Below are 18,660 nucleotides of genomic sequence, written 5' to 3'. Positions count from 1 at the left end.
ACCTAGTGCTGTCTACAGTGGGGGTTAAAACCTCTGAGCGATGTAACTGGGGCAACCTAACTTTTAAAAAATGAGATTGACCTAAATATGTTGCTTGGGCCCATAAAAAATTTTGTGCCTTGAGCACCGTAGTTAAGTCGACGTAACCTCCAGTGTAGACGCATCTAGGTTGATGGAAGAATTCTTTTGTCAATCTCGCTACTGCCTCTCAGAGAGGTGGATTAAGTCTAGTGATGGAAAAAAAACTTCTGTCACTGTAGGAAACATCTACACCATTGCACTACAGTGGCACAGCTGCAGCGCTATAGCTATGCCACTGTAGCACCTGTAGTGTAGACACAGCCTTACACTGGTGTAAATCAAGAGAAATTCCATTGAAGTCAACGAAGTCACGTAGGTGTACAGTGTAAATCTGGATTAAGAGAGAGGAGAATGAGGCCCATTCTTGGGAAATGTAGGGTGTTAACGGACATCCTGACCAATTTTCAACTTGGGTAATTTTATTCTATCCAACTAAAATGAACCCTGAAGTTGTAATGGTCTGTGTAGTGCAATGGATACTGTTGGTGCTGTAGAAATAATAAAAGAACAACAGCTGAAAAAAAGGGCTTTGTTTTTTGCTTCCTGCTGTGTAACACTGCATAAAACCTACTACATGTCAATTCCCTCGGTTATTTTATTGGGCTGACACTGGTTTTAGAATCAGCACCCAGGAGACAGCTGTACGTTTGTAAGTCTTTGTGGGCTGTGATTAGGAGACCTTGTCACAATATAGACTTTGTACCTGAACATTTGATTTCCTGATCATCAGTTCTCTTGCTAACGTCATTTTTAACTTCACATTGGAACTTTGCAGTAAGGATTCTGGCCTTGGGTGGATATTCAATCTTCCATGTGCCATTTGTATATATTGGCCCATTTACAGAAAGTGTTCTGTTATTTTGAAGCAAATACAAAGCAGGTTTGTTCTTCTGTTTCACCTCACATATCACCTTTATTAATTTTTGTGAACATATCCATTTGATTTCTGGTTTAGAGACAATTTCTGAAAGGGAACAGAAAAGGCAATCAGTCAGTGAAGATTTCTAATTTTAAAAAGTTAATTATTAGAACTGGCAAGATCCACAGAATGATACAAAGGAACCTGGCGGGATTTTAGAGGCATGGACAGAACATAACAAAATGTGAAAGGCTCTAGGGCAAATTAGTCTGGAACACAGATATTCAGAGAGAGAGAGAGAGAGAGAGAGAGAATGCCTGAAAAAATAAAGGGGAGAGCGAACAGCAAATTAGACCCGAGGTGGGGATGTGATGTGGCAACAACAAAGAAAAGGCCAGCACAACACTGGCCTGTGTGCTTTTTTTTTGTTTGTTTGTTAAAACTTGTTTATTTAAAACCTTTATGACTCATTATCACTTTCCTCTCTGTTCCCTCCCTTCAGACCTGTAGTGTGTTCCTTCTTGAGATAACATTTAATTGTTTATTTACAGAGACAGAATTCCTGTCCAGGACTGGCTCTAGGCACCAGCAAACCAAACACGTGCTTGGGATGGCACATTTTCAGGGGTGGCATTCCAGCCACCTTTTTTTTTTTTTTTTGCGCGCGCTTTGGGCAGCAAAAGCTTAGAGCCAGCCCTGGCAGCAGCAGCGCCTCGTGTGCAGTGGGTGCCCTGGGGTTGCTGCGGTTCACACCGTGGGGGTACAGCGCCCGCACCTTGTGGCTGGGCTGGGCAGGCTCCAAGCAGGGGACACTCAGGCTGGGGGCTGCCCCGCGGGGCACTCGGAGCCGCCTGCAGGTGCCGCAGGGCAGCCCCAGCGCCACAGCTGGGGCTGGGCAAAGCAGCTTGAGCTGCCCAGGGACTGCGGCAGGGTGGCCAGAAGCAGCAGCAGGGCCATAGAGGGCGGGGCGCTGCCGTGCGGGGCCTGTGTCCTGCTCTCCGGGGCTCCGTCCCTCTGGGGCTGCCCTACCCTGGCTCTTCAGCCCTCTGCTGTGCAGTCCCCCAGCTTGGCCCTGACAGGTCCCAGCCGGTCCTGGAGGCGGGAGCCCCAGCTGGAGGGACCATGGGCGGAGGCATGGCCCGGGAGCCCCGCTGCTTACCCCAACCCTGCCAGCACTGGACCAGCTGGAGGTGAGGGGGGAGCGGGTAGAGTCCGTACTGGTGGGGGGGAGCGAAGAGAAGAGAGCCCAGGGCTGAGGTGGCAGGGCACGGGGGTGGGGGAGGGCACTGGTGGGGGTGGGGAGCAAACATTTTTTTGCTTGGGGCAGCAAAAAGCCTAGAGCCGGCCCTGGCCCAGTCCCTTTGTCCTATTCAGTTTTGAAACACAAGGGGCCAGATCACTCTAGCTCAGGCTATGTCCACACTGTGCACCTTACAACGGCGTGGCTGTGCCGCTGCAGTCATGCTGTTGTAAGGAGAGCTGTGTAGCTGCTCTTTAGCACCGGGAGAGAGAGCTCTCTTGGCAACAAAATAAAACCACCCCCAATTGCCAGGACAGCAGCTGATGTGGCGCTGTCTACACTGGCACTTTTTGTTGTTAAAATGTTTGCCATTTGGGGGCTGGGGAGGTCATACCCCTGAGCCCCAAAAGTTTTAGTGCCAGCAAAAGTGCCAGTGTAGACATAGCCTCAGTAGACTGCGTCTCAGGATGTCTCCTGGGGCTCTCTGTAGCACGTGATATTAAAACACTGAGTGGTTTAATTATTAACCAATCAAGATGTTTTTACTGTGTTATTAACCAATTAAGTTACCAACTTGCACTACCTTATTTGCTGTGAGAATAATAGATAGATATACATACACACATAATATTTCCTATCTATCAGACTGTTTGGATGTTTCATTTACTATAGTAATATTCATAATGAATTCACACTACTGTTGCTCTTTTGGGTAATGTTTATCATTAATTTGGCTCCTGAACCACTGAGGTCTGAATATCACTGTTCTAGTTCGTGGAGAACCCACACAGGCATAGCTGAAGGGAGGAGCAAACTACCAGCTTCCACCTGCAAAATTTTTGCTGCATCATCCCATCTGGTAGACAGGTTACAGGATCCTGCAGACCTGGTAGACTGCAAACCCTCCCAACAACTCTGCTCTCAGGGGTCCATGGATACAGGAACGCTATTCCATCCATACAGAGCCTGGAGTCAACTTGCAGGCTCCACTGACCACCTCCCTCTTTGTTTCAGGAGTAGAGCTGGCACTAGCTGGGGTGGCTGCTCATTAGGCATCAGGGAGAGGACCCAGATCTGTATCTATACTACCTTGCTCAAAGATTTAACAGCTTCCACCTCGATCTGTGTGCGGAAAACTGAGCTCAAAGCAGGGAGAAGAGCCAAGGAGAGCAAAACATCAACTGCTGCTCTATCTCCACCCACAAATACCTCAGATACTAAGCAGGCTCTCAGACACTAAGGTGGTTGCTTGGGACATAGGGAGACCGCACTATTTCCTCTCTTCCATACAGGAGGCCATCAGTCCAATTAAGCAAACACACATTGCAGTTACTATGGGAGAGAAGCTATGCTATGCAGGGAGGAGTTGGCATAGAAGGCATGGGGAGGGGAGAATTACATGAAGGCTTTACATCAGAGCAGAGACAATAGTCTCCTTCTATGCATGACTGCATCTGCAACTCTGCATTCAGTTTTGGGCACTAGAAAGACTGGAAAAGCTATGGCAGTTTTTTTAAAAAAAAACCTACATCCCTGCCTGCCATAGCTATGATGGTATAAGTGTATAGCCCAGGTCTTAGTCACGTTGCTTAATGCACAGCTGGAACGTGTTCAGATATGACAGTGATGACGGTGTTGGGATCCACTAGGCATAGCTACCAGGTAACTCGGGAGAGTGGAAAGCCAAAGTGTCAATGAAACTCTTTTGCTCTGGGCCTATCTGAAACCCCCAGACTCCATCTTGTGAACTTTCATCTACTTCTGTGCTAACTGCTTACATGTTAAAGCAGAAATGTGTTGGTCAGCGTTTCTGGTAGATGGCTGCAGTTTCACTCACACTAGCAGAAATAATAGTGATAAGGAGGAGGGAACAGAGAGAGAGAGTTAGTTTGCAGCTGCTTTCCCATATATCCCCAAGGTATTTAGTGCAAAGGGTCAAGGGATGTACCTTGTTCTCCCTTCAAAATGACAAATGTATCTGCAACAGATGTCTCTTGTATCCCCCCTCCCCAAAATAATATATGTATCCTGTGTAATCTATTATCTATCGGTCAGCATAATGACGCAAAAGAATGAATGCTAACTTGTTTGTCTCTCTGTATAAAAGAAGCTCAGTTGTGCTTGTAAGGTGTGTCTCTTCTGGCATAAGTCGAGGAGCACCCTCTCAGCTGACTGACAAATAAAGGACCTGGTACCCGTCTTCTTGTCTCTCCGTGCCTCCTTGGTGTAATTAGGTAAGCTCCGGGGGGAAATGGGCCCTATTTGGCTAACAACGGCAGTATAAAAACAGATTAGACTAGAAATCATCTTAGCACTACAAAGGCAATGAAGCTATGAATAAGCTGGTTTCTGTTTCCTATGATGCACAGTGAATTGCTAATGGAGCTCCCTTTGTGGAATCTTTATTCCTGGCAATGGTACATGAGCCACAACTAGCCCACCGTGTCTCTGAGTCCAGGTTGAAGTTGCAGGCACCTCAGTTGGAGAGCAAGAAGCAGCAACTTTTTACTTTTACACTGAGCAAATTCAGTCATTGCAAAAAGCCTGGAAGCCCTCACTGCTAGTTTACAGTCAGTCATTTTTCAGAGTACTGCACTTCAACTAGAACACTAACTACCGAGCAAACACTGCAATCCATCTAGTGAATACAGATTATGTATATGTGCAAAGTATGGTCCTGGTCCTGCTAACACTTAAGCAATTGTTGTGGGCTGGAAACACTATTCATAGATTTTAGGGCCAGAAGGGACCACAGTGATCATCTAGTCTGACCTCCCGTAGAACACAGGACACAGAATTTCATCGAGTAATTTCTGCATCAAACCCATAAGTTCTGTTTGAGCGAGCATGAATTTCAGAAAGATATCCTATCTCGAAGCATTCTAGACACTATGGACAGATGGCTAGGGTCAGATTCCTAGATTCACACAATGATGCCAGAAGCTCAGCTTTAACTTTTAAAAAAATTACTTTAAATTTATGTAAATTTGATTTTAAATATTAAGAAAGAAGGTACTGTACATTTGGGGTCAGGCTTGGGTTATGGGGGATTGTAAGTATTGGTTACAAGGTTCATGAGGTACATAGATATCACATACCCAGCATAGACCCAGATTGGGGTGTGGGAGTTGTTAAGGCATCAGTGGATAAGTGGACTCGATTAAGCCACCCATGGAATGTATTAAGAGTCCAAGTCAGTATCGGTCTAGAGAATAAGTACATGGGTTCATCAGGGAAGGAAGTGGTCGGCGGTCTCGGTTACTCAACCTGGTACTGGCGGTGTCCTGTGATCTGTTATGTGTAGATGTCTCTGGAGCACCTGATGGTGTCAGACATTGTGAGCTGTCTCACGAGCCGGGCGTAGCATCAACCGACTCCACACGCTCTCAGTCCCAGCTCGTCTATCTGATCCTAATGGCCATCATAGCATCTCACATCACTAAGCAGGGTAGATAAAAATCAATGATTTAAAAAAAAAAAAAGTAAGTTTAAAAAAAAATCCATTTTTTTAATTTAAATTGGATTTTTTTGATAAAACGCTTTGTGAGGAAAAAAAAAATCTATCTAGAAATTGTTTTAATTAAGATATCTTTGGGCTATAATGCATCTCATCATGGAATAGGGATTATAAATTCTATAGTATGAGACAATATATTCATGTAATGTTTAAGAAGAGTTCTGTAAAGGAGTTCCAATTGTTTGTGGATTAGGGACCCAATCTTATGGGGTTCCAGGGGCTTCTGTATATATTATTTAGGTTAATCTTTCTATCTACCCTCTGGGAGTCCATATCTTCTAGACTGAGCACTGTCAGAGATGCTTAGTTTTGCAAGTCTCAAACTGTAGGTGTGCGTCTCCAGAGATAACATGCTTGTTAACAGCAAAAATGTTTTAAATAATATATAGAGGTGAGAAATAACAGACCTCAACCTATTGTCCATCTGCAAATTTGTGTACACAGAGTCAATCCCTTACCTCTCTCTAAAAGTGCAAAGTTTCAAAAAGTTCAATGAATAGAAGATTGTTGAGTGGAATAGATCTGGACAAGGAGAAGAAGTCTGGAGATAAATGTGAGAAGTGAGGAACAGGCAACAGAAACAAAAGTGAAACTGTTTGAGTAGCATATTCCAGAAGTCTTGAGGTCTTTCTGAGTGTAGCCTTCACTGATTTGAGATCTACCATACCATTCTCTCATAGAAGGCTGTAAAAGAGACCCAGTTTGGGAATAAGATGCTGATTATGTTTTAAAGAAAGTCACACCAGTGAACTTGTGGAAGTCACTTAAGCACTTGGATTCAGAGACTGTTAAAGTGATAATCTCACTTAACAGCAGTAGCTTCTTCTGCCAGTGTAGAAAGGATATTTTCTTCCTTTGGACTAATTCATTCCAAATTGAGAAATCATTTGGGACCTGAAAAAGCTGGAAAGCTTGTTTTTCTTTTCCAGATTATGAACAAACAGGAAAATGAAGGTTAAGACAACTGAGTTAGCTGGAAAAGCCAATATTTGAAGTTTCTCATGTTGACTTGGCTGACCGTCAATTATTTTTTTTTTTTTAAATATTTCATATAACTATTTTAGTTAACACTGTTAACAAAAAACAAACTTGATTTTAAAAAACTTGAATGTTTAAATTAAAAAATTCATATAACTTGTTTTGTTAAAATGTTATGTTTGCTGTTGAAAGAAAAAAAACCCAGAATACACAACGCTATTTTAGTTAAAAAAAATAAAATGTAAGTGTGTCTGGTGATGTTCTCCTCCTAATACAGGATGACAAGAAAATCCTCCAAATATTAATGATTAACTTGTTGAATTGGAGATATTTATGAAGTCATTGGGAGGTGAACTATCTGCTTCAGTTACCTTTAGTAAATGAAATAACCAAACAATCATTCATTTTCTGATATAGCTGTAAAACTAATCTGAAAAGTTTTCAAAATAAAACACTTAAAAAATGTACAGTGTGTACCTTCTAAAAATGAAACCTACATCTATCTTTGAGTTGTGAATAATCTGTATTAAGGTTATAACCAACAAGAATGCACTTGTGTAGAAATCCATGATTAAATTGAGTCTTCTTGTCTAGTGATTTAAATCAAATCCACCCTGTCACTAATGGATCTTGTCCTCCCAACACTTCTAAGAGCTACATCCCCATGTCACAGTTGGGAATCTGAGGCACAGGATAGATTAAGTCACTTAACCAAGGTCACACAGGAAGCCAGAGGCTGAGTTAGAAATTCTATGCCAATCTTATTAATTCCAGTCCAATGCCTTAACCAGTAAACTTTGAAAAATGTGACCCAAGTATAACGAATATACTGATGCCTACCCGAGTCAGCAGGCAGCCTGCCACAATAGCTCAGAGAGTGTTGATTTGCGTGGTCACCACTTCAGAGCTTTGCTTTGGCAGTGGCAGCAGGACTCCACATACACAATATAATTCATGCTTTAACTGTTCTTCCTGCTTTGCTGTGCCTCTTATCATGGCCCCCAAAGTCCCATTAAACTTCACCACTAGGCCATTTATCTGATGGTGGTAAGGGGTGGTAACCAAGTGGTTCACCCCATGAGCTTCCCAAAGACGTTTCATGGTCCCTGCCAGGAAGTTAGTTCCTGAATTTGTAAGGATGTCAGAGGGCCAGTCTTGTAGATGGTAATAACAGTCCTTTTGCAGGAAAAGGGAGGCTAGTTGAGACAAGATAGAGCTGTTGCAATACTTTTCCTTCTAAAATTTTCTTGGCTGAAGGGAAAGGAACCAGTCAAAGATGTCTGAATTGATACTGGTCACCTCCATCTAAATAGCAATTATCCCAATAAAGAAAAACTTAACACATTAAAGATTTCTGCATTTTTTCCCTTCAGCTTATACATCAAGTTAGTAGAAAATCAGGAATGAATGTCATAGTAATTTTTTTAAATTCTGCTCACGTTTCTTTTCTTTAGAATTTTTTTTTTATAAATGTCAAGATTGGAATATTAAATGTCGTCAATCAGCTGTAATAATTGGTCAATAAACAAGAAAAAAATTCCAAACATCCCCCCCCCCCCAGTTTTTAAAAACTTAAAAATTTTGTCAATTTCTAAATACAAAAAAATTCAAACCAGTCCTGCTTATAAGGGATGGAACAAGTGAACAGTAAACTGGAGACCCAGTTAATTACAAGTAAATAGGGGGCCAGTTGCCGAATCATTTACTAATTGTCAGGCTTCAGATACAGCAGTTCAACATTAATGAAGGATGTAAACATGCAAACAAGCTGGTAGGCTCAAAAGCAAGGCATGAGAATAAAGTACTGTAGAAGAAAAATCTTCATGTTACAGAAATTTGTGCAAGATCTCAGACTTTTTCAGCAGCCTCTTGTTTTGGGAGACTGCTTAAGTATTCCAAATGTACAGAGCACAGTTCTACTCCACATCCCACTGGTTAAACAACCTAGAGGTATCAGTCCCTTGAATGGAAGCTTAAAAAAAAAGTTTCACTGTCTGTTGTGAAATCAGGACTTGAACTGGGCAGCAGCACATGTACTAGCATTCTCCTGAGCTGTCTTTTTGGGTTCCAAAATGTGTGTCTTATGGAGAAGAACACAAGCTTAAGGAGCCTAGCGGAGTCCAGGGGTATATTTGAACCCCAGTTAGGGAGCTGAGCCCAGCAGAGCATGCAAACAGTTCAAACATCTCCACAATCCATTGTGAGTAGCATCTCATTTTGAGGTCTCAAAGGGGTTATTTTGTGGGAGGAGCGTGGAAGAGTCCTACCACCATTTTTTTTTTTCCAAGTTAGACCCTTGCCTCCCATCCCTCCCAAATGTATATATAAACACTAGGGTTTCTGGATATTTTGTGTAGCAAAACAAAGGCTCAGTGTGACCTGAGCTAACTTCTTCCATTGTTCATAGATACCATTCTGTTTGCCTGGCAGAGTTTGTGGCTGATGTCAGAGAGAGAAGAAATCAAGACAGCAGAAGGACTGAACAGAGGGAAAGAAGGGAACAGGGAGACTCACCTGGCAAGAGAGGAAAAGGAGGAATCCATCCAGGAACAGAGAAAGGGAATAGATGCAAAAGAATTAACTCTTCAGTGAAAAGGAGCCCATGCGGCAAAGTTAGAGACCACAAGGAAACAGGATGAAGACCCATTCAGAAGAAGAAGAGAATGGGAACAAGGGAGTTCACCCAGCTATGGTGGGAGGGACATGGAACGTGACTCACCCTGAATGCTCAGAAGTAAGTTCTTCTCCACTTGCAGACGTCCCATGACATTGTACACGGTTACTTTGTAATTTCCACTGTCCTCTTCCACCAGACAATCTATTTTCAGGGTTCCATTGGTGAACATCTCATACTTTTTCCTATCCTTGTAATATTTCACGTTAGAACCTTTGCCTTTCGTGAGGCATATTGAATTTTTGAGCCATATTATTTCCTGTTGCTTTTCCACTTTGAAGTCAGGAATGTTCAAGAAAACAGAACTGTTCTGAATACCATACACTTTAGGGTCTTCGTCTGCAGAACCTTCAAACAGGGGAAAAACAATACAGCCAGATCAGTCTCTGTCCAAAGCATCTATGGATGACAGTTAACAGTAGACACTGCAGCATTAAATAAACTTGGTCAAAGTTAAACTCCCACTTTTCCCAAACGATTCCTCATTAATAAGGGGGGCATTTATATAGCTGCTTTCATCTCAGGCCCTCAAAGCAACTCCCAAACATTAGTTAATTAAGCCTCTCAACACCCCATTTTAATTCTGAACACAGAGACATTATGGGCCAAATTTTCAGGGTGTCTTGGTTTCAGAGGTGGTCCTTTTAAGATCCCTTGGGCCTGGTTTTCAAAGGCGCTGAGCAACTGCAGCTCCAAGTCAATAAGGACTGTGAGCGCACATTTCCTCCGCAAATCAGGCTGTGTTGTATGTGCCTCAAGATGGGCACCCGCAACTGAGGCAGCCAAAATTACTCAAAACACTTCTGACGATTCAAACCTGTGGCCAAAATTTTTAAGTGACCAGTGATTTTAAGTGCCTCAATTTAAACTTGAGACAGGTTAAAGTGCAGCTGCTCTGCGATTTCTGAAAAATCAGCCTCCTTTAATGTGTCTCGAGTTGAACATTGAAAATCCTTAGTCCATCTTCAAAATCTTGGTCTAAGTAACTTCCCTGAGGTCACAGTGAGGCCTGATCTACACTGGGGGGGGGGGGGGGGGGGGGAGGGAAAAAAAAAAAACATCTAAGATACGCAACTTCAGCTACAAGAATAGCGTAGCTGAAGTCAATGTATCTTGGATCAACTTATAATCACTTTCCCGCGCCACGAGGATGTGAAGTTCAATGGCCACCACTCCCCCCTTGATTCTGCTTCCGCCTCTCGCCATGGTGGAATTCTGGAGTTGATGGCAGAGCGATCAGGGATTGATTTATTGCAGCTACACTAGACCCGATAAATCGATCCCTGATAGACGTACCCTAAGTGAGTGACAGAGGTGGGAGTCAGACCCAGAGGTCCTGTCTCCCACATTGCTGTGACCTCAGGATACACTCCCTCCCTCCAAGAGCTCTATTTCAGGGGTACTATCACCTGATAAACAAAGGCAGGTTTTTCCCTCTTTTCAGGTCATCTTTGACTTCAGTTCCCTTTGTGCAAAACGGATAATACCCAGTTCACAAGGGTGCTACTGCAAGTGGTTGTTCAGCACTTGAAGATGTTAGGTGTCACGTAAGGGCTAAATATTGGTATTAAGAAAGGTAAAGGCTGTTTAGCCTTACTCATGTTGTTCTTATAAAGAAACATTCATCTTTCTATGGTATGTTCTGTCACAAGATCTCATGCCCATTTATCTCAAACTGAATCTAAATCTAAAAGTCACAGCCTCTGCATACTGAATAGTAATAGCAGATTGGGTTTTTAGAGCACAGATTTTGCCTGAAGGGGACTTCAAATGAGAAACTGACTCCACATAAAAGTTTGTGTGGATTCATAGCCCATACTGCATAAGCAAGTTGATAAATAATATTGAAACTATCAGACAGGTTAAATACATGCTTGTAAGTGTTGCTGGCACAAAGGGCCCGAGGGGGGTAACAGCGGGGTTCGTTGCCCGGTGTGCTTCGTGCCAATGAACACACCAGGGTGGAGAAGCAGACAAAGTTTATTCAAGAGCTCTGAATAGGCACTAGGAGACCAGCATGTCTCAAATCAAGCACCCTGATACAAGCAGTTTTTCCCTTTTTATCCTTTCCTTCCTGCCCCCTTCCTTCCCTACCTCCCCCGGGTAGGGGTTACATTAAACAACCTTGGCTGTGTAGCCTGTTTGCAATGTTCCCTTCTGCACATTATTTTGTCCTTCAGCTAGAAGCATGTAGATTCCCCTTATCACTACCACTTTCCAGCTGCTGGTTTGTGAGGTTAGTAAAGTTTAACATGGAGGGGCTTTGGTTCACTTTGGCCTAGAGCAGGGGGAGGGAGGGGCTTCATCAACTCTCGTGGTCTTCCACCCCCCGAGTTACCTAGGGTGATGCCTAGTGATACCAACATAAGTTTCAAATAAAATAAATTAATTAACAGCAAAACTTTGAATAATCCCTGGTTCTGAATGAATCTTCCATTTACTAAATTAATTCCCCTCCAATCTACAGGATAAAGCTGTACTGGTAGCATGGTGAGCTATGCTGAATGTTATATTTTATTTTATTTTTATAAAAAAAACACAGTGCAAGTTCTTTTCCCCATAGAGAGAAACTAGGTTTATGAATCTTTTATTATAATATATCATCATTTATAATAAAAGTTATGTCTAGGATATGATAAAATACATCACAGAGAGGAAAACTGAAAATTAATTGCTGCTTTGTGGAATAGTAATATTGAAGTCAAATAAAAAAAAATAGAAATTCATGCTTATGCAGCAAAATAATTTTTAGAGAAATCTGAGAGGGACAGCCCATTAGAGCCTAAGAGAGGATGAAGAGTTTCATATAGGGTGACCAGATGTCCCGATTTTATAGGGACAGTCCTGATATTTGGGGCTTTGTCTTATATAGGCCCCTATTCCCCCTCAGCGCCCTCCTGATTTTTCACACTTTCTGGTGACCCTAGTTTCATGCAGTGCATCCGCCAGCCCAAAGGGAAGCTATTATTGAGCTATCAAGTTTCTTAAAAAGCATTCAGCATTTCTAATGGAACATTCTGAAATCACTCACTCTTGGAAGTAACTATTTTAATAATATTCATTGTCCCAATAAGTGTTAACAGGAGCACCAACACCCTTTGAAAAACCTGCAGCATCTTTGACAAAGAAAAAGAATGTAATTCAGATACTTGTTACTCTTCAGAATTACTCCCAGATATTTAGCGTTAGTATTACTCATTATTAGTTATATTTTGCATATGTAGATGAGGGAAAGTTGATCAAAATCCTGAGGAAGGAAAGCTTAATAGTATTCCAATTGACAGACAATCCTGATAGGTCTTTAAAAGTTTGCTTGGTCTCCCAAATCAGTGGAGCAGAAGTCTGAGCATACCAAACAAACCGAACATTTGTTTATAGACAATGAAACAATATTTTTGATAGTGCCAGTTGAAATACTCTGCAAAGGATAGTGATCAGAATTTAGCTGCAGTCACAAAGAGGACGGGATGGGATGATTCATGTGCAGTGAACTAAAAGGAGCTGCACTTATAGTACTTTACCCATCTGAGAAAAGCAGCATTTTAAACAAATAGAACCATTCAAGGAAATCAAGAGTCTGTTTTAAGTCCATAGCAAGAATATATTCCTTATTTATCTAGTCCTTGTACAGTACATAGAAAACATTAAATAGCCATCATAAATGATCTACTGTTGGATTTATTCCGGACATTCATGAATAGTTCTTGGGTACTGAATTCACTACTACTTGTTCTAATCTATAAACCACAATCGCAACTAAATGTTAAATCAAAGTTTTAAAAAATAATTGCTATAACTATAAATACTAATATGTATGCACCTAATGTAACTTACAACCTAGATGGACCCCACCCTACCAGATGATCATTTGTGTTTATCACCCTTTCTTTTAATATTCCTGTGCAAAAAAAATACTTGCACGGTCAACAGTTCTGTTTTCCTTTACTAAAATGTTTGTTACTAGAAAAGAGAAATGGGTCTACATGATGCACAGTGAAGTCGCTCTTGAATAGGTTACGAAAAAAATGCAACAGCTTCATTGAGGGCAGTAGGAAAACTCCATGCTGGCATTTACCTATATTAATACAATGTCAGATAAAGGATTGTTAACGTGAAGCTAAAATCATTTACAAAGTATTATTATAAATATTATAATAGCAAGCTCAGGTCATGGGTTCCCCTGTACTGAAAGCTAAATAAAATAATAATAGCCAAGAGATCTTACAGCACTTTGCAAAAGAAGGTAGATATCATTATCTCCTTTTTACCAATGGGAAAAGTGAGGCAATGTGCTTAACAAAGAGTTGAGCACTCTGCCCCCAACTGCAAAGCATTTGAGTACATGATTCAATCTAAGCACGTGAATAGTTCTTTTGAAGTCCGTGGGACTACTCCCATGCTTAAAGTGAAGCATGTATTTAAGCAATCTGCCTGGACTGAGGACAGAGTGCTGACAGCTTTGCAGGATCAAGCCCTAAGAGTTTTAGGGTGAAATCCTGGCTCTATTTAAGTCAGTGGCCAAGGATCAGGGCCAGGAATTTACCCTAAAGAGCCCATTGCTATTTTCCCAAATATCTGCTCTTCTCTGCTTCATAGGGCTAGCTACAGATGAGAGGGCTGTATAACACTCTTTAAAGGATTTATTTATTTGCACTGTACTTGCTGTGGCAATAGTGATAATTCTCCTAGAGACAAGTGGCCAAATTCATCTCTGATTTTAGTAGAGTTAAACCAGGGAAGAATATAGCCCATGATATTTAAGTAAGATCCAAGAATTTTATCAGGTCCTCCATCCTGCCCCAAGCTTTCCTATTTAGCTTTAAGTAGAAGATTTGTGGCAGAGACAAATTACGTTTGTCACATGTAATTGTGCTTACACATTTCTATATTAAAAGCACTATAAAAGGAATAAATTTAAAACAGTGGTAATAACTTGCTCCTCAACTACAACTGAGTCAGAGGGCAGGCTTAAAATGTGCAGTGTGGACACCACCCCAAATTATCATAACTAGGTGAAACCCTGGGATAGTGCAGTTATAGGTCCCATCTTGAAAATTATAGCCCTGTTGGAACTGGGTCACTAAATCAATTATCATTGTGGCATAGATGGGCCTAATCAACACCCTGTTAAGATATTCATCACCCTTATCTGGGTACAAGAAGTGGGTGTTAACAATCTACCACCGTTTAAAATGCTTTCAGTACCATTTTAAGCAAAGCCAGCCTGAAAGAGCAAACAGCCGGTGCAAACTCACCTTTTACACAGGAGAATAAAACCACCAGGCACTTGGCTAGAAAGATCCCCCTAAACTTCATTTTCAAAATCATAGCTGTAAACTGCCCCGCCGGGAAGAAAGCTCCTGGCCAGGGAGATGAAGTTCTACGATGATCAGCTGCCTTTCGCTGCAGCAGCTGTGGGCTGGGAAGGGGGCGGGGCGGGTCGCGGTCAGCCCTTCCATGCTGCGCGGGGCTCCGGCGGCTGGAGGCCCGGACTCTTTTAAATCGCCGGGCACGGGGGTAGCCGCCCTATTTGCCCCTGCCCGTGGGGAACAGGGGCTGGGTTTCTATGATTAGCAGATAATGCCTTAGTAGCAGGCGCCGTTGAGGAGCCTGTTAAACTTTTCCTTTATCTCTGATCCTTCATTGTCTAAGGCAGAGCTTTATCCAACTGGGCTGCCGTTCTCTACCGCTGACTGCCTTGATGAAGTTGTAATGAGGAAGGTTTCCATGCTGCTCGACCCAGGCTGTTTTCTACTAATTGTCACTCAGAGAAACCCATCCCTTATTGGGCCATCAGGGATGCATTGCCTTTACTGGTATCATCCAGGGTAGGGAGTAAAGTTAGCAACTGTGCACCAGGGGAAGAGAATTAAGTTTGACGGTACATAACTATCATGAAATCAGCTTTAGGGAGAGGTTACTTTCTGGACTCTATAAAGAATTCCAAGATCATTTAGCCTGACTGGGTCATGAGGATTCAGCTGAACTTTTGCTGGGAATGTATCAGGGCCCAGGTGAGATAAAATGTAGGTGCTTTCTGCTGTATTGAGGTAGTGGACTTATTCCTCTTTAAATAACCTTGATCAATATTTATTCAAGAAACTTCCTGACTCTCTACTAGTTGCATTATAGATCAATCTGAGCAGATTTGTATATTAAACAAAAAGAATGCGTGACATGGAAATGAACAGTCTGATATTGATTCACATGTGGTGTAGGCATCCAAAAAAAACTCACAGGGAGATCTCATCTGCTTTTGTATTTCACTGCAAATCACTTTGAATGGTAGAGAGAAAGAAAACTTTAACAACTTCTTCTTTGAAACATTCTCATCAGGAACATTGGTAGTTTCTTTGTTTGTTTGTTTTCCCCTGCCTCCCAGTTCATCCCAATCTGTGCTTTTATATGTCACATTCTTTCAGTGCTTAAGTAATTCGGAAACTGGCTTCCAATTGAAAGTTAATGGGCTGCAGGCTCCTAAGTCACTTAGGTGCTTTTTATAAATGACTAAAATTTTCAAAAGTAACAGAATGACATTAATACTCTCTTCCCCCTGTAAAGTAAACTTGGCTGGGTTTGCATATGCATTTGTTTGTCTTTTATGTAGTATTTATTCTGAATACCATTCTGATCAACTGCTTGTTTCTGTTTATTTTCCTCAGGGTAAGGATTAAATCTTTCAGTAAATATGTGAAGAATAGAAACCAAATATCTGAAGAAGAAGAAACCAACAACAGTTAGTTTCAATTTCTATGAGCATAAAACAAAACAAGGTGCCTGTTATATCCACAGTTATGCTAGCTTTTCAAAACTGATCTCTATTGGGGGGAGGGAAAGAGAGAAAGCAAAGACTTTGAATATGATGAAAATTAAAAAGAGTTCAATGTTAGATCTTAGGAAAAGCATGTGCAGTATTGGACACCTAGAATGCACAGTGTCTTTTCTGCATTGACATATTGGCAAATTAGGATAGATTTTGACTACAGAAATATTAACTTTTCAGTACTAAACATTCTGAATTGCTTGCAAACAATTCAATATGCTGTTTGTTTTATTTTGCATTTTAGAATGATGCATTTTTAATTTCCTGTAAGGAGATTCTTTTAACATAATAAGAACCATTTCACACATTCTGGGATTGAGTGGTACAGCTGGGTGAATATTGCAAGAAAAGTATGTGGCTATGTTTAATTTTTTTAACAAATTTGCTTTGAATCTGTTTACTCCTTTTTGTGTGTGCTTACTTTTTGAGAATATACTTGTTAATGAGTCTATGGGCAATGTTGAAAGAAAGGGGCAAATGTTAAGCAAACATTGGAAAAAAAAATTTCCCCCAGAAACTGAATTTTGAATCCACAAAAGTATTCTGACTGGAAAACACCCTCAGCCAATCATTGAACAAAAACATAACATAGTGTTGGTATCAACTCGAAATGGATCAACATTTCTGAATATTAAATACTTGCTACAATCTGTCCATAATAATCCGCAGACCAAGAATTATTTCCAGAAATTATTCAGCAAATGTGGCTAACAAATGCATTGATATTTGTATTATGTCTGCTTTCAAAGATTCCAGAGAGACAAGATGGGTGAGTTAATATCACAAAGATTCCAATCACAGGAGAACCTTGTTGTATGGCACCTAGCTCAAATGCTTGCAAAAACAGTCTTTGCCCCAAAAATATCAATTGTAGAAAAATAAGCCTGTCTATGGCAATTTTTGGGCGAAAAGAAAGGGCAAAATTGGACTGTTCTTGGCTAAAATTATTCAGTCACATCAACTAATTCGTAAAAGGCTGATGTCTAGCCACTGGATCCTGAAAAGACTTAAGCATGTGGATGGCTACTCACATGAGCAGTCCAATTAAATCAGTTGTAGGTAAACTTTGTATATTGATACTGTCCAGGCAAATATAACAGCTCTTAACTAATTGCTCACCATAGCTTTGGCAAACAAGCCTGCCCTATGCATAAATATAAATTATTAATGGTAGTGGTTACTTACATCAGATCATAATTCTTCACCGTGTCAAATTCTTCCACTGCATATGTTGATGATGCGGTAACTTCACAATACCTTGCATACATAGTAACTGGAACTTTTCAACAACCCTAAGCTGTACCAAACCCATGGCACCACTACAGTATAAAGTGTAGCAAGGGTCCTTATTTTCTCTGATTTGCAACTTTTTTCATAAATCTGTTTAATGTTCTTGCTGCTCATGTTACATTGGATAATTATCTACTTCAGTCACTGTCTCTGAGCTCGGAAGGGGTCACTGTGTAGCCCCAATGTTACTTTTAGGAACTCAGAGTATGAAAACTTTTTGAATCATGCTTTAAGCTTTATACTTGAGAGACTACTTCAATGAAGGCCACAATGGGCTCTATGAGCAGGCTGTCCAGGGCATGATCTCTTCCCCTATTGTAATTGACAAAATGAGTAAACCTTCAGGAGTTTCTACCTCCAAGAGCTCAGCCATTCTAGAAGACAATCAGGGACATAATTTCCTGGGTTTAGTTAATCTCTTAATCAATATTTCCTGATTAGAATATTAAAAATTCATCTCAGGCCACCCAGTTCTCTCAGATCTCTGCACTGTTTCCCAGGTTGGGGTGAGCCTCATGCTTTTCTGTATTTATAAGCAGCTCTGACTCGCCTCTTCCATTATTACTTCAATCTTAATTTTCCTTGTTATGCAGATAATATGCAAATGTCTTCTGGCTTGTTCAAATCCATTCCTACTATTACTGATTATTAGCGTTCATTACAATCCTAGATGGAACATATTATTAAAAAAAGTTACATCAATAAAATGACTGTCTAATTTACAGTTCTTTGTTTTCTCCCAACCCAAAATACACATTCCCATATTTCAGTTTTTGCCTTTCTCCTCTAGTCTTTTTGGTCCAAATGTATCCTTGGAGCATATTGTTCTACATAATTCACTAAATTTAAATGTTACCATTTTAGAAATATCTTCTAGATTAGACAGAGTACATTATACTATACAAAGGATGTATCGGGCATTATAACACTTGTTCTCTAGGAGTGATTATTGCAATCCTCATTATTTCCATGATATTTCAGAAGGGTTAAAATATGTTGTAACATTGACAGGTTTCAGAGTAGCAGCCGTGTTAGTCTGTATCCGCAAAAAGAAGAACAGGAGTACTTGTGGCACGTTAGTCTCTAAGGTGCCACAAGTACTCCTGTTCTTCTTTTTGTTGTAACATTGGTTTCCAAATAAAATCTGCCGCACAAATTTATCATCAACCTTTCCTGCTTTTTAAATCATCAGGCTAGT

General features: G+C 41.0%; 1 pseudogene; it reads right to left on the bottom strand.

Annotated features, from left to right (window-relative positions):
- Nucleotides 1-14,808, bottom strand: part of LOC128847783 (T-cell surface antigen CD2-like) — a 28,620-nt pseudogene extending 13,812 nt beyond the window's left edge.
- Between the last annotated feature and the right edge of the window lie 3,852 nt (nt 14,809-18,660).

The sequence above is a fragment of the Malaclemys terrapin genome, chromosome 1 (genome assembly GCF_027887155.1).
Source record: "Malaclemys terrapin pileata isolate rMalTer1 chromosome 1, rMalTer1.hap1, whole genome shotgun sequence".
In the NCBI taxonomy this organism is placed as follows: domain Eukaryota; kingdom Metazoa; phylum Chordata; order Testudines; family Emydidae; genus Malaclemys; species Malaclemys terrapin.
The sequence above is the reverse complement of the archived record's forward strand: the minus strand, read 5'-3'. Positions and strand labels throughout refer to the sequence as shown.